Genomic DNA, 12,156 nt, shown 5'->3' with positions numbered 1-12,156 from the left:
CTCTTGCTACTAGCTGCTCGCTAATTCCTGCTATCAGCTGTTTCCTGTTTATCCACCGCCAGTGGGTCGCACGTGCGGCGTCATCAACAGCTCCTCCCACAAGTCATCAACAGCCCTTCCCGTGGCGGAAGGGCACCTCGGTCTGTTTAAACTAAAAGGGTTCTGCCAATATGTCTACCCTACGAGGTGGAAAATTGGGCACCTCGGATCAACTCGCCAATCTGACTCTGTGTGTCTAAACGCTCGCAGCTTCCCGGCAAAACGGCCCAACATTCGCGGAAAATCTGGCAGTGTAAAAGTGACTACTGTTTACAGTGTGTTCACAGGTCCTGTTGCAGCCAAAAGTGACACTACTAGAGTGGTGAGAGTAAAGCCAAACAATGAAGTTGTGGGACCGAAAACCAAAACAATAAGCTGAAAAACACTAAAAGGCTCCTCAGAATTGAGAGGAAGTGCAGAGTCAGGTGATAATTCTCTGCAGGTTCATCATTATGAGTGAGCCCTGATTTTATTCCTTGTTAATCGAAAAATATTGATGGGTGCAGCTTTAACCAACAACTGAAAAATCAAGTGTCACACTGTCGGAGGATTCACACCAGCCAGATAGACTCTTAACAACTTCACAACACAAAGCCCTTATGAGTGGATTATCAGCGATCTATAAAGAAATAATTTATTTATTAACCATTAAAATTGTATCAGTAACAACCAGTTAACCACTTTAAAGGAATACTTCTCCCACAAAATGACCATTTGTATATAAATTACTCACTCCATGTTGCCTTGAACTCATGGAGAAAACCTTGTTTTTCTCACATGCCTCCACGCTGAACAAAGAATAAAAATAACCAGAAAATTCATCTATTTCAAGAATTTTCTCTGGTTTTGGATTCTTCATTCACCATGGCATCAGAATTTTCCTCATGAATCCAACACAACATGGGATGAGGAATTAATATGCACATGGTAATTGTGTGGGTGAAGTATTCCTTTAAGACTTTATAGAGAGTGGCACTGCAGACTGTTAAAACCCTTTTGTAAAGAGGCGATACTGAGAGTCGTCCACACGGTGGAGACATTGACCTTTATACTGGAGAAGTCTGAAATGTTTGAGGTGAACAGAGATACGTATTTACTGCTTACCAAGCAAATAAAAGCTGCTGTTTCAAGAACTTTTCACTGTTACGTCTCTGAGATCTCTGAATCTGAAGTCATGCATTTTTACAGAGTGTGATCAAGTTATGGAGAGTTCCCTCCATCTTCAGATGCCCAGTGTTTACCAAAGGCTCAGAGCACAAGGGCACTTATTTTCTAAGATGCATTTTTTGTAAACAGAGTGCAGTAAGTGTATAATAAGAGCCCAGGATTCATGCTGCATGAACTCAGAGAGCAGCCGTCTCTCCCAGACTCTCTCCTCCTCACACAATGGCAGGTTATGGCTTTGACATTGATGTAATTGATACTCTGCTAAAACCGTCAGTCATAACCCATCCTTACATCTCTCTGCCTTTCTCTCGTTTGTCTCTCTCTAAACTGCCGGCGGCTCTGCCTCGGGAACAGCTAGGCGTTTCCGAATGTGGGTGGTCCGGCCGGGGTGGGAGGGAGAGAGCAAGAGACGGGGAGAGAAAGAGAATTAGCCCGGCTCTCATGTTTCCCAAAAAGAGGAGGGGAGGGAGGGGAGGACGCGAGAAAGAGAGAGTGAGTGAGAAGCAGCGAGAGTCAAAGGCAGAGAACAAGCTCTGGGACTACATCTGTCTTCCAGATGTGGCCTCCACAGTTGTCTGAAACAGGGAGAAAAAAGACGGTTTTAAAAGTAAAGGAAAATTGGTGCTAAACAGTTTTTTATTGTCAGGGATTACACGTACAGTACAGACTACAGTACACAGCCCCAGCTTAAGAGTCCACCCGCCAGGATGTGCTGCTCTCTTTATGAAAGTGCAATGAAACAGCACACTGGACCCCTTGAAGTTAATGTGTATGAACGAACACCTGTCCAAATATTATTCAGCCTTAGTGGATACACACCGCGGATAAGACTCAGAGAGCAGTGATAGAGTTGGCACATTACAGAGAGAAATTAATGAGAATTTTGTTGGAGGGGAACTTGTTTCTCCGGGAAGATATGGGACACAAAAATATCAAAAATAGCACAAATCAACGCCAGTTCAGTGTCAGAGCGTCGGCCAATATCAGTTCTGGAAGATGAGACATCATCGGGGACGGAGAGGGAGAGGAGGGGATGGAGAGTTTGATTTGTGCCTGTGTGTATAAGCGAAGCCAAAATCTGAACAAACATGTGAGGGAATCACCAGTGAGCCATCATTAACACACAGGCTGTAACTCCTGCTCCTCTCCCTGCGAGAGAAAAATGTTGTTCCAAGGGCCTTGTGGTCCCTCGGCGGATTGGGGGGCAAGTCCGCCGTGAGACGTGGACGCCGCAATATTTTTTTGTTATCATCGCGCCCTATGGGCTGGAAAAGACAGCAAACCAAAGGAAAATAAACAAGATGACACACTTTTTCCTCCGACAGCACAGGGCCGCTTCCCCCTCGCTGCTGGTTTACACAGACATCACACTTTATCATTACATGCTCCACACTGTTTGTCTTTAACGTGATAATAACAGCTTTCTTTTTTTAATGTATTTTCACTGACCTAGATCGTATCTGCAGAGACGCAGAGAAATAATTTTTCAAACTGATTAATATGAACTTGAATTTGCTCTGCATGAGAGAAATATCAGCTTACGCCATAAGTTAGGCTGCAGAAAATACACAAAACCCCAAAATAAAACTCCTGACAAAGGAACAAAAACAATAATAGAAAATAAAAATAATTAATGACAATGATATTGTCCATCTTGCTTTTTAGTTTAGTTTTTTTTTTTTTTTTTTTTTAAATATGAATAATTAAAAAAGTTTTTATTTAGAAATACTTTTAAAAAATGGTTGAAAGACAGCAGCAGTATGTTAAAGCAAAAATACAGCAACTGCCAAAATGAACTCTACAAAACCAAACACCCACAGATCAAATGTATAATATGCAACATACAGCACTTAAAGTGGACTCTGTTAACAGTGTGACCTGAGGCAGTGATCCCAGGCTGTGTGTGTGTGTGTGTGTGTGTGTGTGTCTGTCTGTGTGTGTGTGTGTGTGTCTGTGTGTGTGTGTGTGTGCCAGCAGGGCTGAGACAGCGGTGTCCAACAGCCGGCTCTCTCCTCCTCTCTCTGGGTGTGCTCGCTGTGAGCCCTCTCATCTTTTTCCCATTAGAGCTGTTTTCATGTTCCTTCCTCGCGTGAGCGTGTGTGGCTGCAATTGTTTATGAAGCAATGCCTGCCCCATCCGACTGTGTGTGTGTGTGTGTGTGTGTGTGTGTCCAACATGGATTTACTCAACAAATTACCCAGAATATCATAAAGAACAAACCATAATGATGTTTACATTTATTTAATTTAATCATTGTAGCACAAGTCATTTAGAAATTGGACAAATTTATTTCAATTTTCAACACTTGGAGAGCAACAATATGAGGTCTGAAATTTAAATCATTTTTTTTAGTATTATTTTAAACATACCCTCACAGTACGCCTTCATCAGCACCACCTGTCATGTTCCAGACATGTTCATTTTAACTGAATTAAACTGGATGTTATTTAACACTATTAATTAATTAAAAGTTTATATATATAGTATTTTTTATTGTACAGTTGAACTGTCAGTGTTAAGGTTGGTCTGGTAACATTTGCATCATCCTACCAGAGGCAGAAACATTATCTGTTATTAGTTAACTATTTTAGCTGTTTTTCCACAAATGTTGCTTTTAGCCATTTCAACTGTTTCCACTACTGTTAGATATTTTATCTGTACGTTACATTTAGCTAACTCTTTCAACTGTTTATTTAATACTTAAAGCTATTTCCGCTGTTTTTTTTTATTTCCTCTAGGCCGTGTGTACACAAAGCATTTTTCTGTCTCAGCACAGGCGTCTTTTCCAATTGCGCTAAAATCTCGCAAATTTTCAGATAGGTGCTGTTGACGTCACTGCCACTTCTTTAGCTAGGTCACTAACACGACAAAGACAGAAAAGTCCATTTATAGGAGCAGATCAGCCGGTGGAGTGTTGTGCTTTTATCACCATACGTGTTTTAAGTTTGTCGTTAACTGTGTAGTCAACCCTCTGTTAATGCAGGGTTACGTTAGCTACCTAGCTAATGTTGATGTCAAGTTATTATTGTCTTGGAAACAAAAGGAGTGCTTTTTCATGAAGCACTTGGATGAAGTGCATCCCAGCGCCCTGCCACTGCTTTTCTGCCAAATAAAACTGTTTTCCTATACTTTAACAGTTTTTCCGTTACTTTTAACGATTTCATCTATGAATTCATAACCTTAAGCTATGTTAACCTTTTCCACTACTTTTAGCTAACTATTTTAACAGTGAATTCAATACTTTAAGCTATCTCAACATTTTCCACTAACGAGACTTTTAGCAAACTATGTCAACTGTTTTTCCACTATCTTTAGTTAACTATTTTAACTGTGAATTCATTACTTGTAGTTATTTCAATTATTTCTCCCTTACTTTTAACTATTTCAACTGTTTTCTGCTACTTTTAGCTAACAGATTTAACAGTTTTTCCTTTAACGGTACTTGTGGCTAACTATTTCAACTGTGAATTCATTAGCCTACTCCTAGCTATTTCGACATCTCCGCTACTGTTAGCTAATTATTTCAACTGTTTCCCGCTACTGTTAGCTAACTTTTTTAACTGTTTTTCTGCAAATGGTACTTTTAGCTAACTATTTCTAGAACTGTAAATTCATTACTTTTAGCTATTTCAATTATGTATCCATTACTTTTAGCTATTTTAACATTTTCCACTACTTTTTGTTAACTATTTCAATTGTTTTTCTGCTACTTTCAGCATTAATTTCAACTGTGAATTCATCACTTTAAGCTATATTAATCATTTATTCATTACTCTTAGCTATTTCAACATTTTCTGCTACTGTTAGCTAACTATTTCAACTGTTTTCTGCTATTGTTAGTTAACTATTTTAACAGTTTTTCCGCAAATGGTACTTTTAGCAAACTATTTCTATAACTGTGAATTCATTACTTTAAGCTATATTAATCATTTATTCATTAAATTTAGCCATTTTAACATTTTCCGCAACTTTTTCAACTGTTTTTCCACTACTTCAAGCTTACTATTTCAACATTTTCCACTTCTCATTGCTAACTATTTTAACTGTTTAGTTATTACTTTCAGGTGGTTTCAATTTTTTATCCACTACCTGTGGCTAACCTGGGGTGTTCAGGTTTAACAGCTGACTAAATATGTGGATATATTTTAATCAAATCACAATTTCTTTTTCCCCCCAAATTACTTGACCTACTTACACCCTGTGAACAGCTGATGTACCCCTGATTGGAAATCACTGACTTAAAGTATCTCCACATGACCCCAAAAATTAATAGGCAGTAAAAATGACGCAGGCCCAGAAGATTAATTTGCTTAAAAATATCTGTATTTATGCTTTAAAATAATAACAAAATGTATCTTTTCTCCTTATTTTCAAACACTAAAAGAGATCGTATCTGTGTATTATCTGTCACACTGACTGTAAATTCAGATATTAAAACAGTGCCGCTGACATAAAGCAGCTCACATTCATAATCTGACCAGAACGTGTCTCCACCACACTGAACAAGGTGTCAGGACACACAGGGGAAAAAAAAAAAAAAAACTCAACAGGAAAGAAGCCCCCAGACAACATGAATACAAAATCACACACAGCTGCTGAGGTTAGGGCTCTGGTGGACACACACTCACACACACACACACCGAACCAGCCGCACATGGACCAGCAGCTGGACTGCTGTTGGGGAAAGGAGAGGCACGACTCGAGTGGAGGTGCGCTGGGTGAACCGGCCGGCAGGAGAGTCACCTTTTGTCCACTCACGCCGGGCCGGCCTGACCCGGGCCCTGTCCAGATGTGACGGAGGGAGTTCTCACGTGGACAGAGACTGTAGAGAAGAAGAAGAAGAAAGAGGAGGAGGAGGAGTGAGGCTTGGATAATGTTGTGTGGTCTGGTTCAGGTTTGCACGCCCTGCCGTCATCTGTCTGCTTAAAGGGAACTCTAAATATGGTCGCCACATTTGTGTCATTTATTTTCACTCTTACAACCTTAACATACGTCCTGTCACTTGGATACCAAAAAGGCATTTGGGCTTGACTAATACCCCGTGGCGACGTGTCAAAATCAGATGACGTTAAATGAGTTCCAGTTCGCCTCAGTTCACTTGCCAAGGGACTGAGAAACAGCGAGTAGGAGGGTAAGGTCGCGGACTTGTGTGTGTCTAACAGGCGAGTGTATTAGCCTACTGTGGGATGTTTCAAAGTACGGGGTGAGTGGAGGGGTGCGGATGGACGAGGATGGCAATTACATTAGGAAGAAGGAAGGAGCTATATTTATGAAGCTTAAATCTCGCTGCAGGAAGCCAGATTCACAGGAGGATGAGGAGTTTTTTGGCGTTGCGGTGAGATAACACAGCATGAAAGAAAGAGAGGGAAAGCCCGAGTTCTGTTTGTGTGACAGCTCTGAGGAGTTAGCGGTCTCACACCACACCTCCTGCAGCAGATGGGCTTTGAGGACGAGGGGGGGGGGTTCAGTCAGAACAGAAGACAACTCACTACTTGTGGAGCTGTGGTGCGGGTGTTGGATGGCCCCTGAGCTCACCATAATTGATGAATAGTGTGGTCCACATTAAGTGACATGCGCCGTTGGTTGTAAGTGGGTGCGATGATTGGGGCCCGTTTGAAGCTGGGGCCGTGGGCTGTGTTTGAACCGTCAACAGAGACCCCTCTTCTCTGTAAAGGACACCAGCCTGTGGTTTGGTCGCAGGCTCGGTGCAGGCCAACCTCAGCACACACACACACAAACAAATACGCACACATACGTTACCCTTCAGTAGTATTACAGGGTTTGGGGGGAGGTGATTGTATTATTCCTGCTGCAACACTGACTTAATTCAAGGCAGATCTGACCCGAGCTCGTTCCTCTCCACTTCTGCTCTATTGGATCAAGTCTTAATCCTGCGCTCACCACATGAATGGGAGACACAAAGAGGAGCTGCACTCACTCCTGCCACAGACATCAAATGTCACTCAGGTCCATATGCTGTCATGCAGCTTCTGATGGGTATCGCCGTGTCATATGAAAGCTGAGGGAGCTTAATGGAGGCCTAGAAAGACCAGAGCTGGAGACAGACAAGACGGAAGATTGGAGCCACGTCTCGCAGATACAGTACGCGCCGTCAACCTGGAATTGATCTTCTGTTGCCCTGTTGTTTTCACAGATCTACACACATCCTCCTCCGCCAGGAAAGCCAGAGGAGCTGACCCGTGACACCACTTCAGAGCCGCTGTGCACAAAGCAATCTCTAAATAGGAGCGTCTTAGGAGACACTTTACAGTAAGCTATGACTAACAAACCCAAAGCACCTCAAAACAACACTGGGAAGCGTCCAACTTCCATCTCAGCAACATGAGCTCACGCTCTCAGCCAAACACATAATAACTCCTGCTCAAGGGCCCGTTATTGTCATATCTTTTCAAAGGATGCCAAACCCAAAACACACACTCCGCTCACACACGACCTTGAGCTAACAAGGGATGCAGGCAAAGCTTTCTGGGCTTTTCCAACGACTGCATGCACCAGACGGCGGATCGCAGGGCAGAGGCACTTGCGGTGGGCTCCATGTTTGGTGTGTGTCACGGTCCGGCTCCCACACAGTGGAAACACAGAGGCCCCGGGGCGGCGGGTGCTACTGAGGCCCCCTGATCCCCCACTGACGCGCCAGGGTAGACTTGTCCTTCAATCTCCATCTGAAATGAGAGACAGGCCATTGGTGCTCAGGGATGGGCCTCTGATTTGTTCTGTGGTCCCTTTGAAACCATGCATCCTGCAGACGAGAGCAGAGAGGGAAACATCAAGTAAACATGACAGGCAGGACGGAGGAGAAATAAGATGAAGATGTGCAGCTGCAGTGGCTTTACTTTGCCCCAGAGAGGGCAGTGGAATCAATGTGGCAATGTAGTGTCAACTGTTTTCTGCTAATGTTACTTTTCTCTAACTTTTTAAACTTCTTTTAACTACTTTTAGCTAACTATTTCAGCTGGATTCTGCTACTGTTAGCTAACTTTTTCATCTTTTTTACTACTATTTCAACTCTTTTTGCTATTTTTGGTTAACTATTTTAATCTTTTTCCATTACTATTAGCTAACTATTTCAACTGTTTCTCACTACTTTTAGCTAACTTTTTTTTAAAAACAATTTTTATGCTACTTTTAGCTAACTTTTTAAAACTGTTTTCTGCTACATTTAGCTAACTATTTCAACTGTTTTACTATACTTTTAGCTAACTTAAAAAAAAAAATCAAAAAACTGTCCTCTGCTGCTTCTTAGCTAACCATTCAAACTCTTTTCTGCTACTTTGGGCTAACTATTTCAACTGTTTTCCTCTACTTTAGCTTACTTAAAAATAAAAAAAAAACATCTGCTCCTTTGTAGCTAACCATTTTAACTCTTTACAGCTACTTTTAGCTAAATATTTCAACTGTTTTCCACTATTTTTAGCTGACCCTGTTAACTGTCTTCTGCTACTTTTTAGCTAACCATTGCAACTGTTTTCCTCTACTTTTGGCTAACCATTGCAACTGTTTTCCTCCACATTAGCTAACTTAAAAAACATCTTCTGCTCTTTTGTAGCTAACCACTTTAACTTTTTCTTCTACTTTTTAGCCAACTATTTACCTGTTTTCGGTTACTTTTGGCTACCTATTTCAACTGTTTTCCACTACTTTTAGCAAACTTTTTAAACTGTTTTTCTGCTAGCTATTTCAACTGTTTTCCACTAACGTTACATTTGGCTAACTTTTTAAACTGTTTTTTCCCCACTACTTTTAACTATTTCAACTGTTTTCCACTACTTTTAGAAAACTTTTGAACTGTTTTTCTGCTAGTTGTTAACTATTTAAACTGTTTTCCACTAACCTTACATTTGGTTAACTTTTTAAACTGTTTTCTTCTATTTTTTAGCCAACTATTTACCTGTTTTCTGTTACTTTTGGCTACGTATTTCAACTGTTTTCCACTACTTTTAGCAAACTTTTTAAACTGTTTTTCTGCTAGTTGTTAGCTATTTCAGCTGTTTTCCACTAACATTACATTTGGCTAACTTTTTAAACTGTTTTCTTCTATTTTTTAGCCAGCTATTTACCTGTTTTCTGTTACTTTTGGCTACGTATTTCAACTGTTTTCCACTACTTTTAGCAAACTTTTTAAACTGTTTTTCTGCTAGTTGTTAGCTGTTTCTACTGTTTTCCACTAACGTTACATTTGGCTAACTTTTAAACTGTTTTTTTCCCCCACTAATTTTAACTATTTCAACTGTTTTCCACTACTTTTAGAAAACTTTTGAACTGTTTTTCTGCTAGTTGTTAACTATTTCAACTGTTTTCCACTAACGTTACATTCGGTTAACTTTTTAAACTGTTTCCTTCTACTTTTTAGCCAACTATTTACCTGTTTTCTGTTACTTTTGGCTACGTATTTCAACTGTTTTCCACTACTTTTAGAAAAATTTTTAAACTGTTTTTCTGCTAGTTGTTAGCTATTTCAACTGTTTTCCACTAACGTTAAATTTGGCTAACTTTTTAGACCGTTTTTTTCCCCACTGCTTTTTAGCTAACTAATTCAACTGTTTTCCACTGCTTTTGGCTAACAATTTTAACTGTTTATTTATCGCTTTAAGTTTAATTCAATTTTATTTATAAAGCCCAGTATCACAATCAATTTGCCGTAGGCCTAGAGGGCTTTACAACATACGACATCCTTCTGTCTTTGAACCGTCACAGTGGATAAGGAAAAACTCTCCAAAAACCCTTTAACTTGGAAAAAATGGTAGAAACCTCAGGAAGAGCAACTCAGGAGGGATCCCTCTTCCAGGACGGACAGACGTGCAAAAGATGTGTCACGGAACAGATCAACATGATAAATGTACAGTGATCCTGTGATCATTTTAACTATTTCAGCTGTTTTCCAGTACTTTTAGTTAACTGTTTTAACTCTCTGCTTTTTCCAGCTCACTATTTCAACTGTTTATTCATTAACTTTAGCCAACTATCTTAACTGTTTTCCACTACTTTTAGTTAACCTTTTCAATTGTTTATTTATTACTTTTAACGAGGTCATGTGTCAGAAAGGGGGGACTTTTACATGTAGTGACTCTGTTGCCATCTCATCATTTTCTAAAGCTCTAAAGTTGTCTGCCACAGAAAAATGAATGTGATAAGTATGTTGAAATCCAGCTCTTCAATGTCAAAAAATAAATCACAAATGTTTCTGAACAGTATTTTGGAGCGGATTTGCTGTCAGATGAACAGTGATCAAAGCGTATGTTGAATCCCTCCCATAACACACTCTTACACAAATGTGTTTCAGTTTGTGCATGGTTTGTGCACAGGCGTGGGCCACAGAGAGAGAAGGAGTGTGTGAGAGACAAATCGTGAGAGAAACAGACAGATTGTGGTGGCTTTGATGTGCGCTCAGAGCTCGGTCCTCAGAATAGATACTAGGTGGAAAAAAGGCAATATCATAGGACAAATGTCTCTGTGCAAACCACTACAGTGGAGGAGTGTGTGGGACTCTGTGTGCGTGTTCGCTGCTATAATTTGCAAATGGCTTGCACACACTCATTCATGTGTGTAGACTATCGAAATGTCAATCACGAGGAGTGATAAAGTGGAAAGGAGTTTTTTCTCTCTGGTATCCTCAAGCGGTGCAGACAACTGACACGCCTTTAAAGGGAAACAAAACAGCCCCCACCACATCTAAATCTTGTTGTATTCACTTCTCCTCAGAAGAAACTTGTGTGATCACAACTCTGCCACCAATGTGCTCCCCATATGTCCACTCTTTTGTTTTTGGAGGAATTTGGCTTTTGTGCACATATCTATGTATCTGCTGTTTTCTCTGTGTGTTTCTCTGCATTTTAAGGGAAGGCTGTCTTTGAATGAATGCTGACAGCCCGTCAATTAACACAGACTTGATGGCTTCTTTTTATCAATATCATACGCAGCAGTATTGATAAAATAAGGCGTGAATAAGTAGTTCCCAACCTTGTTTTGTCTGATGTATCCCCCGAGCCCTATCAGATGAACTCAAGTGTCCCTTCATCAACGCCACCAGTCATGTTCCAAATATGGATGTTATATAACATTTTTATTTAGCTGGGGCATAATTACAGCACACATTGGGAGGAGCAAGTAGGCTGATCCCCCAATATTCAGAAACTGACGTCCAAATCTGGGTTCAAAGGAGAGACAGTTGTTGCTCACCCCCTGCATTCAGAATTTAAGTTCCTGCCCTCTGGTTCCCGCCTCCACCATTAGCCAAAACTAACAGATACAAATTCTCCTTCATACCCTCTGCCATCTCACTCCTTAACTCTGTGCAGTACAGGTAGCATCGTCATTAGTTCACATTTTATTCAAGTATGCATTTTTATTTATTTAGTTACGACTGATTTTAGGTGACTGTTGCCTTGTGTGTGTCAACCTTGTTGTAGTCATTGTTGTTGTTTTTATTGCTACTGCGGCAGAATCAATTACCCCTTGGGAACAAATAAAGGTCTTGAATCTTGAATCTTGAATCTTAATTGGGATGTGACTTGACCAAATACCAGTTCTATTGAGACTGCGAAGCATTTTGAATTTGAAATGTTCACAGTCAGGATCCAGTTTGCATTTTGCGGGTAAGGTATTCCACATGTTAATCCACCAAACACAAAAAGGTGAGTGTCCGTTTATGATTTACATATGGGAACCTTAAAGTTCCTTACGGGTGCTCCAACAGGATACTCAATGTGGAATCACAAGGTCAGTGAGCACCTGAGGAACATAACTAATATATAATAATAATACTAATAATACAAATAATATTGATGACAATAATAATAATAATAATAATATTAGTAAAATAATGATAATTATATTAAAATAAAAAAACTAGTATAGTATAGCATACTATAGCATAGTATAGTATGTCGTCCAAAATTATGGAAAAAAGTCATAGTATAGTATGTCGTCCAA

Source organism: Epinephelus moara, chromosome 18 (assembly GCF_006386435.1).
Source record: "Epinephelus moara isolate mb chromosome 18, YSFRI_EMoa_1.0, whole genome shotgun sequence".
In the NCBI taxonomy this organism is placed as follows: Eukaryota; Metazoa; Chordata; class Actinopteri; order Perciformes; family Serranidae; genus Epinephelus; species Epinephelus moara.
Note: the sequence above shows the minus strand (reverse complement) of the source record.